Source organism: Phoxinus phoxinus (genome assembly GCF_949152265.1).
Source record: "Phoxinus phoxinus genome assembly, chromosome: 4".
Lineage (NCBI taxonomy): Eukaryota > Metazoa > Chordata > Actinopteri > Cypriniformes > Leuciscidae > Phoxinus > Phoxinus phoxinus.
Window position 1 is genome coordinate 20114462 of NC_136879.1, and position 16748 is coordinate 20131209.

At 39.5% G+C, this 16748-nt stretch overlaps 1 long non-coding RNA gene across 1 annotated transcript; it reads right to left on the minus strand.

Moving 5' to 3' along the window:
• Positions 1-2393: 2393 nt before the first annotated feature.
• LOC306997371 lies at positions 2394-4145 on the minus strand. Its single transcript, XR_013797358.1, has 3 exons — positions 3896-4145; positions 2816-2955; positions 2394-2694 (listed from the first exon to the last, which is right to left on the minus strand). It is a non-coding gene; the product is annotated as an uncharacterized lncRNA (long non-coding RNA).
• Between the last annotated feature and the right edge of the window lie 12603 nt (positions 4146-16748).

The following is a 16748-nucleotide window of genomic DNA, read 5'->3' on the forward strand; positions in this document are numbered from 1 at the left end:
GGCGACTCTTTCATGAGGAAAAAGATTCGATTTGTTCATCGTTCATCCCTGCAAAGTCTGTAGGCATTCACCTTCAAACGAACTGAATTGAACTGAGTCAATTACACTTCCATCTACACAAATTGAACTGAGTCAATTACACTTCTATCCAAATCACACTGAACTGAGTCAATTGCATTGCACTCAGAATTCATCACACATACAAGGTTGAATTTTATTTTATTTTTTATTTTCATTTTATTTGATTGTCATTGATGAATGGTATAGATATCTCATGTGATGTGTACAAAGTGATGTGTCCCAGATAGCAAAAATCATCTGGCCCAGATCTGGCCCAGACACTTCGTAAGTTCTGGGCCAGATCCGCGCAACGGACCCGGGCCGGTGTCTTTTAGCACAACGGGCCAATACCGGCACGGATCCGTTTCTTCCTCATCTGGACCAGAACTGGGCCAGCTCCGGATTTCTTTATGGAGATTTGGCCCGAATATGGGCCAGATCTGGTCCAGCTCTGTTTTGGATCTGGTCCAGAACCATACCGGATCAGGGCCAGCTTATTTTGTATACAGTACACACACACTCACTAGTAATATAAATATCTAGAATTTCAAGAATCTTCTCATATACATGATCTAATATCTTATGGTCTTATGCCACTAATATTATTTCTGTTAGGTTTTAACATGAAATGCTTGAAAGTTTAAAGTACTGATTTAGAAGTAAAGACAATTACTGTATTGAACATTTTTTTACACTAAAATACCACCTGATAAACTAGTGTTAGCACTAACTCACAGCCACTACTTCACAATAATCATACATTCCAAAAAAAAAAAAAAAAAATTGGACTGTAAATACGACGTATTCAAGGGCTTAATATTTTGATCCATCTTCTTTTATTTAGCATATTAAAACAAATACACAAAACAATGCAAAACAGTGCCACTATGCATATAATTTTTGCACAAATACTTAAAGTTTATATAAAACACTGAAGTCTCTACTTGCCGTTAAAGGGCTAGTTCACATAAAAATGAAAACTCATCAATTACTCACCCTCATGTCGTTCCAAACCCGTAAGACTTTCGTTCATCTTTTGAACACAAATTAAGATCTTTTAATGAAATCTGAGGGATTTCTGACTCCCTCCATTGACAGCTACGCAACAGCCACTTTGATGCTTAAAAAGTTCACAAAGAGATCATAAAACCAATCCATATAAATCGAGTGGTTTAGTCCAAACTTTTCTGAAGAGACACGATCCCGTTATATGATGAACGGATTGAATTTGGGCTTGTATTCACATATAAACATTCATTAACTCACACATCAGTTGTGGTGAACGGAAGCTCAAGCATGTTCGCTTGACGTGCAAGAACCAATAAGGTTCTTTCTCGTGTTACGCAGCATGTTTGAGCTCTTGAGCTACAAGAGGTTTGTTGTCGCGTGTCAAGCAGGTTCGGTTGAGCTTCTGTTTATGTTCACTGTTCAATGTTATATGTGAATAAAGGCCTAAATGCAATCTGCTCATCATATAAAGCGATCGAGTCTCTTCAGAAAATATGGACTAAACCGCTCAATTCACATAGACTAGTTTTCAGATCTCTTTATGAACTTTTCAAGCATCAAAATAGTAGTTGCATAGCTGTCAACAGAGGGGACAGAAATCTCTCAAATTACGTGAAAAGATCAAAAGATTCAGAAGATGAATGAAAGTATTACGGTTTTGGAATGACATGAGGGTAAATTATAGATAAACAGAATCTTCTTTTTTGGGTGAACTATCCCGCTCTACTCTATACTTGCATTATATGCACTAAGCTTAAAGGGATAATTTGCCCAAAAATGAAAATTTGCTGTTAATTTACAGGCATCTCTGTAATAAATTTATGAAGCTAAAATTTGGGCCACCCTAAATCTATCCAAGATCTAGGAGACTTTTTCTTCAGTTGAACAGTAAAGAAGATTTTTAGCTGAAATTGTGGTCCATGATGATTCATATAATGCAAATCAATGCCTACAGTCAGTTAGAGAGTAAAAAAAAAAAAAAACTACAAAAACTGTCACCTACATATTGGATGGCTTGAGGGGGAAGAAATTAACAGCAAACTTTCCCTTTAAAACAGTGAAACACAAATAGTTATACAATCTCAGAACTTTTCTCAATGTATATTTGAAAGAATATATTTAAATGGGTATTCATGTGTAGTGACATAAGCCTCATGAATTTATTATTTATCCCCAAAAAATGTGGCATTGATCAAAGAGGCAGCAGAAATTATGCAAAGAAATGGAAAAAAATGCATACAAAACAATGGTAACACTTACAATAAGGTTAATTAGTTAACATTAGTTAATGTATTATTAACTAACATGAACTAACAATGAGCATTTTGAACTAACAATTTGTTTGTGAAATATTTGTTACAGAATTTATTAATCTTTGTCAATGTTAGTTAACAAAAATACAGATATATAAAGATATTATAAAAATATATAACTAAGATTAATAAATGCTGAAGTATTGTTCATTCTTAGTTCATGTTAACTATGGTAACCAATGAACCTTATTGTAAAGTGTTGCCAAAATAGTTTTATAATGAACCGTAAACACATCAAGAACCAACCAGGACAGGTCGGAGGCCATGGTATTACAAACCACTTCATATGTGCTGTTTAATTCCCATGAGGCATCTAAAAAGGAAAACAAAAAGACCAAGAAGAAAGCTGTTAGATCTTCATGTAAATGTCGCACTAAATAAATAATCCGACGGCTGTTTTGTACTGTACTGTGCTTCTTCTATCTGAAATTAACCTCAGTTAAGGCCTCTTTGGCTCTTGAACGTTCCTTCCGGACACCTTCACGGTCAAAGGCCGGATTAATTCAACGGATGCCGCAAGAATCTATTCCACTCTCTGCTGCACTGGTAGAAGACTGGTTTTTCCTAACAGCTCCTGTTGAGAAAAAAAAAAAAGTGCAATAAACATAAACCTCCAACTAATGAGTTGCACCTCCAAGCTCCTGAGTACTGATTGATAGTTATTTTATAATGTAGATCAGTTAAGGGATAAACATCAATTATTTAAATATTAATTTACATTGATAAGAATCAGATATCACATGATCCTTCAGAAATCATTCTAATATGTTGATTTGGTACTCAGGTAACATTTCTTATTATTATCATCATTGTTGAAAACGGTTGTGGTTGCTTAACATTTTTGTAGAAATGGTGATAATTGTTTTCATGATTGTTTGATAAATAGAAAGCTCAATGAACAGCATTTACTAAATATAAATCTTTTGTAACACTAGAAATGTCATTGACTGTCAATTTTGATCGATTTAAGACATCCTCGATGAATAAAAGTATTAATTTATCTCTTTTTTTATCTTACCACAAATGTTTGAATGGTTAAACTTAGTTGTTTCCACAAAAATATGAAGCAGCACAACTGTTTTCAGTAACAGTAACTACAGTAACTAATGTATTGTTCATTGTTAGTTCATGGTAGCCTAATTAATATTAACTAATGTTAACAAATGAAACCTTAACGTTAGGGTAAAGTGATGGACTGCGGGAGGCCTTATCTAGTTTAAGCTAACGCTAGCCTTTCATTAACATTGCCGCAGTTAAAACTTACAACAGTAAAAATTAAAGCAGTTAAAATTCATCAATACATAATTACAATCGTCTGGATCTGGATCGTCTTCGTGTTAGCAATAGCATGCCATCTGATAACATAAAGAGTTAGCTAACATTACGAACGATTCATTCAATACCGATCTAAGGAGCAATAACTTCAAACCTTAAGTTTAAAATGTAACTAACGAGTACACAATATAAGAATTTAAATAATTAATAAAACAGTTTGACCACACTGTGTCACTTACCGTGGTGAAGTGTTTGTTTGTAGTAGGATACCGAGTACCGACTGTGGCCTCTCCTAAACTCCAGGGGGAAAAAAACGTTTCGCGCGCTCGTTTCCACGGATACGGCCCGGATCTGTTTTGCGACTGTTGTTCCCGCCCACTGAAACCGGTCCCGGGCTGGACCCGTTTTAGAGCAGTGAAACGGAGGTGACTGTGACGCGGATTTGCCGGTTTAAAGACGGATCCGGCTCGCAGTCACCTGCTATCTGGGGTGCCTATGAAGTGAAGAGCGAAGTGAGATTTCAGTGAATACAGTTACTGTTCAGTGAACTGATTGTTTCATTATTCATTTCATTATTATTCATTAATTCATATTTCATATTTTATTTCATTCCTTTGGTTCAATAATTTTTATTTTTATTTTATTTATCTATCTAGTTAGGATTTTAGACACCAGTTAGTTTAAATAAGTGCAGACACACATTAGAAATTATTATTATTATTAGTTTTGATTAATGCAAGGTGTGACACCCCGAACCCAGGACTCCATATACTTTAAGTTGTGATTATAAGTATTTGGTGAGCTCAGACCCTAAGTAGATATTTTTCCTCCTTTTATTTTATTTTATTTTATGGTGTTATCCTATTAATGGGTTACAACATCATGCATAAAACCTTCATATTCATGACATGTGTTTAATATGTTGCTCATACAAAGACATTTTATTTCAACGTATTCAGTCGATTTTTACTAATCTCAGACAATTTAGATAGTTTGCTAAAAGCTAAACTATAGGTTAATTCATTCACACAGACACGCGCAAGCTTGTCTGCATGCATGCATGTGTGCAGTTCATTAATTCAGGCACAAAATGGTGCGTTTTTGCAAACCCTCAAAAAGCGACAACTTTAACAGACCATATAAAAATATCTGTGGGGTATTTTGTTTTAAAACTTCACACACACACACACACTCTGGGGACATCAGATATTTATTTTTCAGAGCTTCCTTGCCGCTATATTTGGCTGATTGTAATGCCTGTAATCCTTTGTTATCCTCTGTAATATTTGCCCACTTCTTTATGATAGAAATGTTACAGCCACTGTCATTTATTGAACAATAATGTGGACATCAAAACACAAGCTCATTTTACTCATGAGGATTTAAACTTTTATTTTGAAGTTGAGATGAATTAACAATTTGCATATTTAGAAACATATTGATGAACTCTTCTGTGTTTGCGTAGGCTTATAGATTATTTACGTTACAAATCTGGTGAAATGGCGCACATTGCGTTCCCATATGAACGTCATAAGCAACCCAAAATCACAGCATATGCACAGATGGCATTTATTAAACAAGCTGCTGAGACACGCATCAAAGACACGTCTACTCCGAGTCACAACACAAAATAATTGAAAATGTTCTCATAAAAGATGTCTGGCCACTTCTTCATTTCATCCAGAAAAAATGAAAAATGAAGAAGGAAATCTGAAAATGATGACATGGCGCCCACAGTCACCAGACTTTAACCCTATCGTCTAGTATTTGTTAGAGCTGCAAAAGCTGGCTTTTTTGAAGATATAGGCTTTTCGTTAGACAAAATATGTATTTTTGGTTTTTTCCTGTATATTATTGTTGGTATAAACGCATAACCAGTGATTGTAATGGTATTATGTTGTTTCTCAAAAATAAAACATGAAAGTTTCACAGTGTCCAAAAACTTTTGACTGATAGTGTATATACTATAGTCTGGAATGTAAACACAACATGATCTATCCCAACATTTTACACACTCCTCCTTTCTCAGCAGTTAACGGCAATGTCTAACGGCAATCTATTCTGTATAACAGCATCTCTGATTTGTTTAATTTCATCATTAGATATTGTCAAATCATTCTCAGCTGTTCGCTATTTCCAACACCGTATAGCCCACATGAAAAATAAAATAATAGAACATAAAACAAAACATAAATGACCATAAACCTAAACTTTGTAAAATACTCATTAGCCTTGTTACTACACCAAAATTGTTATAATTTGAACAAGAACTGTCAGATTTTTCATAATCCCCTAATATGACAGGCGATCTGACCAATTATCATCCGCCGTTTTTGTCCGACAAAGCAGTCAGGAGAGTTAGTAGATTAACATGGGAGGATTTGAACTTGAAAAACGGAGTGTAGCCTGATGTCTTTCCACGGTTAAAACAACATCCCTTCCATTTGATGCTATAAATAAACTAGAAGGAAGAGATTGTCGGTTCAACGAGGGAAAGATTTTAGTGATTTAAAACAAAATATTACTGAAAGATACCCGAATGTCGTAATGCAGGTTCGTCCAGTCTTCGGGATCCAACTTCCAGAATGCTTTAAATGTCTCACTAATTAAAACACATGAGTCAACTCATCAGCTTCTTAGTGTGTTAAACAGGGAGACATCTAAATCATTCTGGCATGTGGGTCCCGAGGACTGGAGTTGAGTAATACTGTCATAATGCATTCTCAAATGCTCACATATAAGTGCAGGGTTTTAAAATGATAAGAAACAGTCCTGCAACAATTAATTTGTAAATACAAGTTTTTTTTTTTCTGGGTAAATAGATTCAGTTTAAAACACATGGAAGGAAAGAAAACACCAAACAAATTAGTATTTTACTGAAGACTCACAGAAAGTGACAACAGAATAGTAAAGAGCACTAACAAAAAAGTGACTGTGCAAAAAAAGCTAGAATTTCAGTATGTCTTGGAATATCTTCAGTACTTAAATCTTAAAAACATTAGACAACTGCTTATTTTGTCACTTATGAAGATCTTCAGTAAGTCTTATTTTCAATGCATCTTGAACTGTGTGCGGTTTCTTTGTGTGTGTGTGTGTGTGTGTGTGTGTGTGTGTGTGTGTGTGTGTGTGTGTGTGTGTGTGTGCGTGCGTGTGTGCGTGTGTGTGTGTGTGTGTGTGTGTGTGTTGATGCGGCGGCCATACAGATCGATGAACGAGAAGCAAACTTGATAAGCAGAGCAGAATGTGCAGCAACTGAGTTTGAAAACATTGAGCATCAAGCAATCAAAAATGAATGCTTTAGCATAAGTTCTGCCGGGAAGACTTAATTGTTACGTCGCTGTACCTTTATCTATCCAATCACATTCCAATACGCGTGGTATAAAAGATTGGTCACTTACTCATGTCTGAGTTCGCAGATGCTGACGCTCCAATTCACCACCATCCTCCCCACCACCTCCAAGTCGAATCCTCCCCTCCATCCTCCCCACCACCACCAGGATGGTCCCTTCCATACCTCACAGGGGGTCGGCTGTGCCCCTGCCTTGATCTTCAGGCAGGATATGCAGAGTCCGGACCCTCAGATTGCGAGCTACGGACGGGGCCTACGCCAAAGAACTTTATTGCTTGCTGGGTTGTTAATAAATGGATAATTGTCACCGTATTTACTCTCCCGAGTCTTTCTGGTAGAACTGTGTGTTTGCGACATTTAGTGTATTGCGAGACGCATTACAGCCACTGTAATGGTGCCTTCACGTGCTATGGTAATTATGGTAAATACCAAAAGCCGACGTGGAAAATGCACATGAACACCCCCTCATGTGGTATTTTCCACTGGGCAACTCGTAGAATATTTTGATGCACGAGTTGCCGAGATGAGATAACCTTTGACCTTTTCAACATGGCGGAGAGCGACGCAAGCGTTGTGAATGGTAAGCATTGTACACAACTAAACGTTTTTTGCTACTGTTAGCGGATTGTTTTTGTAGCCTATACAATGTTGTGTCATTAACAATTGTAATATAATGCGTTAACACTCAGTGTCAGTTTTAAATATAAAGTTATGTTTGGTGTTACCTACCCAGAGCAGATGCTAGCAAGCAAGCAATACCAGTTCACAAGTGGAAAATATCATAAAAGCACTTGAACACAACACACTGGTAAATACCAGTTCACAAGTGGAAAATATCATCCTTTCCACAGCACGTGAAGGCAGCATAATTTATTGAACAATAATGTGGACATCAAAACACAAGCTCATTTTACTCATGAGGATTTAAACTTTTATTTTGAAGTTGAGATGAATTAACAATTTGCATATTTAGAAACATATTGATGTACTCTTCTGTGTTTGCGTAGGCTTATAGATTATTTACGTTACAAATCTGGTGAAATGGCGCACATTGCGTTCCCATATGAACGTCATAAGCAACCCAAAATCACAGCATATGCAGAGATGGCATTTATTAAACAAGCTGCTGAGACACGCATCAAAGACCCGTCTACTCCGAGTCACAACACAAAATAATTGAAAATGTTCTCATAAAAGATGTCTGGCCACTTCTTCATTTCATCCAGAAAAAAAAATGAAGAAGGAAATCTGAAAATGATGACATGGCCCCCACAGTCACCCGACTTTAACCCTATCGAGTTACTATGAGACAAACTTGACAGAAAGGTTAATGCCAGACAACCAACCAGTGCTGAGCATCTGTGGGCACTTCTTCAATACTTCTGGAGTGAACATTCAAACAAAATTTAGAATATCTACTTGATAGAATGTCTAGAATTTGTTAGAGCTGCAAAAGCTGGCTATTTTGAAGATATAGGCTTTTCGTTAGACAAAATATGTATTTTTGGTTTTTTTCCTGTATATTATTGTTGGTATAAACGCGTAACCAGTGATTGTAATGGTATTATGTTGTTTCTCAAAAATAAAACATGAAAGTTTCACAGTGTCCAAAAACTTTTGACTGATAGTGTATATACTATAATCTGGAATGTAAAAACATGATCTATCCCAACATTTTACACACTCCTCCTTTCTCAGCAGTTAACGGCAATGTCTAACGGCAATCTATTCTGTATAACAGCATCTCTGATTTGTTTCATTTCATCATTAGATATTGTCAAATCATTCTCAGCTGTTCGCTATTTCCAACACCGTATAGCCCACATGAAAAATAAAATAATAGAACATAAAACAAAACATAAATGACCATAAACCTAAACTTTGTAAAATACTCATTAGCCTTGTTACTACACCAAAATTGTTATAATTTGAACAAGAACTGTCAGATTTTTCATAATCCCCTAATAACTTCATACATCTCCCAGTTTGATGTCATGCATTGGTCTATCTGCTTTTCCTTGAGCTGCTTTCACCTAAACATGTTAGATGGGAGAGAAGACGTTTCTTTTCAACATGTCATGTTCACACACACAACTCGGTTGATGGCACTCGTTGTTTAGTCTTGTGTATTTAAGCCCTCATGTTTGCCCTGTGTCTTTGTCTAGTTCTCTTTCTAACATTCGTTCGGTATCTCACTATGGGAACGCCTCTGGGCGTGACCGATCGCGGAAGCACCAATTACACCACGTCTGCCAACCATGGCAGACCAATCGCTGCAGCGATCAGGGAGTCCCTCTCCCTGTATATAAACCGCAGGTACCTGCCGTTTCGTCATTCTCGCTCTCTTCCCCGTGGAAGATTTCGGAAGCTGTCCTCAGCAGACTTTGAGAACTATTTGCTTAACAGTTTTCAGACAGAGCCGACAGGTAACGTCCCAAACGCAATACTTTCCTGAAGTGGTTGAGTGACTTCGTCACTTAAGAGTGCGATAACTAACGTGTCAAGACGAGTTTTCCTGCTCTTAAGTTTCTCTATCCCTTTTCCAAGTTTTTCTGGGCGCTTACCACGCACCAAAAAAAATAAGGAAAAAAGATAGCTCTCTATTCACGACACAGCTCCGTACCAGTTATCACGTTGTGTGAAAGCTTACCGTACGAAGAGAGTGCAGGCCCACCATCATGGCCACCGCGATAGAACCGGAGAGTCCCGGAGGAAAAGGTCGTCCTCCGCATCCGTGTGCTTGTGGAATGTGGATTTCTGCTAAGGATACACACAGCCTCTGCATCTCCTGTCTGGGCGCTAAACACGCTCAGGCCGCGCTGCCCAACCCCGAGGGCTGCCCGCACTGTGCTACGTTCTCGTCTAAGACCCGAGAACGGAGACTCCGTGTGGCTATAGCTGGAAAAGCGGACCCATGCCTCTCTGCTCAACCCAGAGAAGAGCCCATGGATTGTCCTCAGGCCACCAGCTCATGGGCAGATATGATGGAGAAGGTATCACCCGTCCTTCCCCCGCTGTTCGATCCGTTAGCGGGAGAGGAAGATGACGATGATGAGGTGTTGTCGAACATACTCGAGGACGAGGATGACGACGACGAAGATGCCATTCTTCCCCCGAACCAGTCCCGACCGCCGAGCGCACAGGATGAGAGTTCACCCTCCCCTGTACAGTTGGACACGGATCTAATCCAGGTCTGTCGCAGGGCCGCAACTAGATTATCGATTGACTGGCCATCCCAACAGGCAGGTGAAGGGGCTGAAAGTGCAAATGTAGTGTGCAAGATGCATATTGGAATGATAATGTAATGTGCATTTGTTGTTGTGCATATGTTGTTGTATGTATGTATATATGTTGTGTATAAATGCAGCTTTGAGTCCAAGACAAATTTCACATTGAAAAGGGACAATAAAGTGAATGGCCAAAGTGGCAAAAATACAATTGTTTAATAAAAAAAAAATTAAGAAAGAGCTCCATTGTCTTGACCGATCAGCCCTTCTCAGTCCTTCTCAACTGGCCTAAAAAATAAACAAAAGTATGATATGTCATACTGAGAATGAACACGTTGACAAACGCAAGACAAATTGCCTTACTAACAACCCTGTTTTTTTTATTATGACAAATATTGATAGTTTTCCCATTCCTTTGATAATTATGAACATCACCTAGAAGTATTCTAATTTACCGTCTGTGTGGGGCAAACTTCAGCACTTGCCCAATCAAGTCCTCCGTCTCTGCTGCAGCCACTGCCGGGAAGTTTTTCTGGAAGGCCGCTAGAGTAGAAGTCAAAATGAAGTAAAGTTACAAGTCAAATTAAAACCTCCAAGCTAAGCATAATACTGATGTGAACAATAAAATAACACCTGCCTGTTATAACCCTGCAGATTGTCAGGTCCTGGAAGGCCTTCTTTGCCTTTCTGCCCCGCAGACTAAACTGTTTGAGGACGTCATTGGTTGCCACTCGCCGTAGCATGCGACGGATCAGTACCTCTGGTCGAACCTCCAAGAGCTGTCAGGAAAAGTTGCTGTAAAACATAGAAATACAAATTATACATGTAGAACAAAGTGGGGAGCTTGTACAATCTCATTTTGTAAGAGCCGTCAGTTCAGTTATAATGATATTTGAAGTTATGCAATTATGTAGTGTTAATCTTAGGGCAGGTGTTGTGGCAAAAATTCATCAAACAAACATCACTGCGTAAGGGAGACTCAGAGTCAAATTATAAAATTTAAAGTATTTATTCTTGCAAGAAGGAGCAGTCTAATACACAGCTGTTACCCTGTGCAGAAGAGTGACACACCCCCCGACAGACTGAACTAGCTTTTGTAGCAACATTGACTGTCATCTGGTCAAATTAGGGAATCGCGAACACTTCATTCATTGTGTGACCGGACGAGAGCTTTGTCTCTTTCTCCATTACACACACACACACACACACACACAAAGAGACTTGTAACGTGACACCCCAGAATTCCTCACACCAACATCTGCCTTCCACACACACACAGAGACACCCACGTGTTTCTGCAGAGAAAAGGAATGCTAAATAGTCACTCTTAAATGTAATAAATATATCCCTTGTTGTGTTAAGATGTGTTTATAAACCATAGGAAAGCATATATATGTCCTAGTGTAACATTAATCGAACTTTAAATGTCTATACTAATGCATAATAATATAACTTTGTATTCCTATTAATGTTAATATGATGTGTTTCATATCTTTGTAATTCTCTAAATCTAACGGAGTTGAATCTTGACTGCAAGGTACAATAATATGCATTTATTCTAGGAAATACCATACTTCTAAATATGAATGTTAAATTCAATTTCACATGACATAGTCAAAGTGGGCGTGTCTTTATCAACAAAGGAACATTCTCCCGCTCTAGATCAGAGGATCCGATTCGCTCTTGTCCCAGAAAAAGGCGTATCCTTACATTCCTTAAAAGCCAAAACGCTCTTCCTCCTCCCTCTCTTGCTCTCGCGTTCTGCCATCGTCTACTCATCATGTGAAATCTTCGGACCTGAACTCCTTCAGGAGTTCCCTCCTTTTATTTGCTTTATCTCAGTCTTTTGTTTAATTTTCAAATTCCACTGTGTTCGTTTCCACCTACGAGTCAAACGAACGAAGCCTGAATTCCTTCAGCAACTTCCCTTCCAAAGAGGCGCCTTCTTCAAACTCCCGCGAACAGCTTGCTCTGGCAACAAGCACGCGCGCCTCAGCACGAGCGCGCGCACTCTGCTCCGAGAACACGTGCAGGCTGGACACAGCTCGTGCACACAAACGAACCTTTGCAAGTATATCAAACTCTAACGGGTTTTAATGTTTTAAGGTGTTTCGATTGATGGCTCTCTCAATGGTCTGTGATGTTTGCTGTTCTATGGTCACACGTGACCATTTTCTCTCTCTCTCTCATCCTCTCTTTATCTCTCTCTCTCTGTCCCGCAATCAAATCGAGCGCGGGCCCCAGAGCACTCTCTCCCTCGCTCCCTCTCTCTCTGTTCCGCATTCAAATCGAGCGCGCCCCGGCCCTCGATCTCATTCTCTCCCTCTTATTCTCTCTCTCAAACGCACGACCAAAAACCTCTGTAAATCGCTCCCCGCGCGTGCGAGGTGTGCGTTACTACTGCTAAAGAGCACCAGCTTAAAGCAGAATAATCTCTCTCTCTCTCTCAACTTCTCTCTCTTATCCGCTATTCGTGTCTTGTATTGTTTACTGTAAATTATGTACATAGATATAATCGGTGTATAATCAATATGTGTAATCCGTTATATTCTGTAGTTTGCATTTATTAAAACAATATATTCAAGACTGTGTCTGTGAAAAAAAACGCTCGTAAAACCACAAACGTCAATGAGATGAAAAGATCCAAGAGCTGCCAGAGCTCTTATTATTTACTAGTTTTAATTTTATAAACACAGGAAAATTAATGTTCACGGCCAGAAAATTAATGTTTCTTGGAGGTTATAAGGAGATAGCTTTACTGAGAGGTTGATGGGTGATCTTTGATGGTTTTTGCAGGACAAACACCTATTTGATCATTACATGAATTTCCCTTAAAGGTTATCTCATAATCGAAATTAAATAAGATTATTGATATCTGAATGAGGAATTATAAGACGTTGTGATCAATTATTCATATATTCGTATAATCTAGACATTTTCAATTTCGATAATTTAATGTAAAGTAATATGCAGAATATTAATCATATTCATGATTAGTTATTAAAATTCCCTATAGATCATTTGAGCTAATTCATCCGGACCCAGAGTCCGAAGCATAAGGCATAAGGTCTACATTATTTTGGTGGAGAAAATTACGCGCAATCTCAAACTTTGTGTTTTACGAGCAAATCAGTTTCAGTCGGTCTATATTGTGTATTAATGTAACGCGCGCGCTCCAGCGAGAGCCCACGCGATCCCATTGAGGAAACAAGCGCGCCCTAGTAAGGCAAAAACCACGCGCGCTCACCGAAGGACTGTTAGAAGGCACGAAGCCGATCTCAGTCAAAGCAAATTGACCCTGCTAGATATGTTTAACATTTTCAGCCCCTGTTAATTGCTAAAATAAACTTCGATGTATTATATTAATATTGTTTCGGTAAAGAGAACAGAATCTCTGTACATTCCGTACATTCTGAATATTGTGTTACCCACGCGCGCGCTCCAGCGAGAGTCCACGCGGTTCAGTGAGGAAACGCGCGCGCCTAGTGCGAACCCACGCGCGCTCACTGAAGAACTGACTGGCGCAGAAGCCAGCTCAGCCCAAGCATATTAACAGACGCTGGAAGTGACAATACCGGTAAATGTCCTAGAGAAAAGAATCTCTGTTCAGCCTGTAATTAATATTGCTTTAGCCCGCTTGAAATCAAACGAGTTTCTTTGTTCACGCGGTAGATTGGAACAGAGCGAGTCTCCTCCGTTTCGATAAATAGGCCTAATAATAATATTAGATCGTTAAAATAACGATAACTCCTGGTCGAAAATTGGATTAGCTACCCATTTTGTAAACCTAAGACATTTTTAAATCATAAGTGCTATTGTGGTTAAATGTTTACGGGAACCCAACAACAGATGATAATTCCTGTGTTCACAATTGTGTTTTGCAGCGAAGAAACCCTGCTTCACGCTCTTGTGCAGTATAGCACCCACAGATCCGCAGATCTTGTCCCTTTGTGATTTCTATTACAGAAAATCAGCACGTGACTGAGCTGAACGCTCTGAGCTCTTTAGAGTCACATTTAAAATTGGTTGTAATTCCGCGGACTAAACACCAGAGGTCCTTTTAGGTGTTCAAGTCTCAAAATACGCGCCCCAATGACGTCACCCTGCGTGAGCACCGCCTCCCACTGACGTCAGCCTGCATGAGCGCAACTACGCCATCTCGTGGCCGTTTCAGATAATGCTCTCGTACTGCTAAATTCAAGTGTTCTATGATGAATAGTGAATTAGCTTATGTCTAAATTCTCAATAATTATTGGCATTTCCAGCTTTGCTCGTGCGAATATTATTTTGTGTTAGACCATTTTCCTGCTTGTGACTGGTACATTTACTTTGAGTTTGGTTCAAACAAGAGGTGAATTAAAACTTAAATTAAATCCCAGCCCAGCCATTGAGAGCCCAGTTAGAGGGAAGTCCGCCACCTAGTGGCCGCCTCCCGCTAAAGCGGGTCATTCAACTCGTTTGTCTGTTTCCAATTCTGTGTGAATTGCTTTATTTCTGTTTTCTCGTCTGATTATTTTATAATAATTACTGATACTTTAATGCATCTTAATTATTGTACAATATCATTCTGATCTCTCAATCCCCTTACACGCTTATCTAAATTCGAGGTAAACCAGATTTAAATTTTGGGATTTAAATTGTGTGGCTGTCAGCCACTGTCATCCACTAGAAGGAAACAGCGCCACCACGTGGCCTTGTGGATACTAAGTCGGTGCCACTCTTTTCCTCCTTTCACTCTTTTGAAGTGTGTACTTATTTCATCTTTCCCTTCTGATTATTTCATAGCAATTACTGATGCTTTAACGTCATCTGGATTATTATAAAATATCACTCTGATGTTTACATTTCTGCACAGGCTTATTTAGATTTGAATTCAAGCAAGTTTGAATTTAATTTGAATGAGTTTGTCTGTCCAACCAGGTTGACCACTGAAAAGAGATACGCCCCCTTGTGGGACAAACCCACTACTGCGGCCTGTCTCTTCTTCTGGGGTCATCCTGTCTTTCCATTATTTTATTTTATTATTAATTATTTTATTTTTATTTTTTTTTCCAAAAAAAATTATTACAATTTTTTTTTATTCCTAATTTTCTTATCTCTCTTTTAGGTTAGGTTATTCTGATAATCACCAACATTATCATAATTCCCTTTTTGTTTTACCATTATTTCAAAGCCTTTGCCTTTATTTCTACATACATAATTACTAAACTTGGTTAAACAAGAAAGCCTTAATTGACTTTAACTTTCACCTGTTTACCCCTTTTTGTGTGTTTATGTGTAGTTCTCCCTAGGGCGCTGTGGTGATTTGACAGTCATCTCTGGTTGGTTTCCAGCGAGCGGGGTCACCTGGCCGTCACGACCGACACCGGCCGTGCGTGAGTCTCGGACTCTTCTGTCTCTTACCATTGGGGTGGCACGCAACTGCTACATCAGCAATTTAGCACTCCAAGGGTAAAGTCAACCACGCCAGCTGACACACAAGGCAATTTCGGGACAAGTACCTGAACCAGGGCCTGCTGCAGGGGCAGGGTTCCGGGGAAAACCCAATTTTGTCGTGCTGTCTGGCAGTTGACACCTTGGTGTTGCCAGGTTGTGTTTAAGGTCGCAAGTTGTTTGAGAAGGTCGCACCGTGGTACACAGAGTAACAGAGGGCCCGGGTCCACTGTGGTCGAGTGTTTGGGACCGTCAAGAAGGTTGACCGCGCCGCCGGCTCCCTCCTGAGTGACCTCATTTCACCCCAGGCAGACTAAATAAGGTAAAACCCATACACTTAGTATAAGCCACAGAATATTAGATATTCCCCGGTCATTTAAGTGTTTGGCCCCTATCCTTTTCTCCAAGCCTCACCATCTTCCTAGGTTTTCTACCCCGATAGCCCCCACTCACCTGTAGGCCCTATCGTAAACTCTGGCAGTGGTAATAGGCTTAGGCCTCCTTATTCTCTCTGACACATACCGTGTTACTATTGTTTGATTTTATTTCACTTTGATCTGTTCGATCCTTTGTTCTGTTGTGATTTGTTTCTTTCATTTCACCTAGAAACAGTAACCTGAGAGAGCCATCAAGGAAACTAAGTAGTGGAGTGACCACCAGCAGCCGGGGCCACCACGTGACCCGCCAGGCTACTGCTCGTCACAACCCCTAGTGCAGGTCCTCAGACGACCCAAGTTAATTGGCTCCGTGAACTGTCTAACTGTTGGCATCAGTTAGCCCCAAAATTCTCATAAACGGCATAACCGTATGATCATAGCTCGTTAACCTTAAAACGAACTTGCATTGGTCTCTTTGTGTGTGTGTTCTGTGTTCTCTCTCGCCTACAGTGTGCCGAGGTCACGGCCGTCCAGTATGGCTGCCCAGTGGGACGAACTCGAGTTGTGGTTGAGAGCCATGACGACCGACTTCCTGCCCGGAGACGCCGCTGACACAGAGCCCCGGAGCCGAGAACAGCTGGACACCGACCTGGTCGAACTGATGACCCACGATCCGACACAGAGCTACAGCTACAAGGACTGGGCC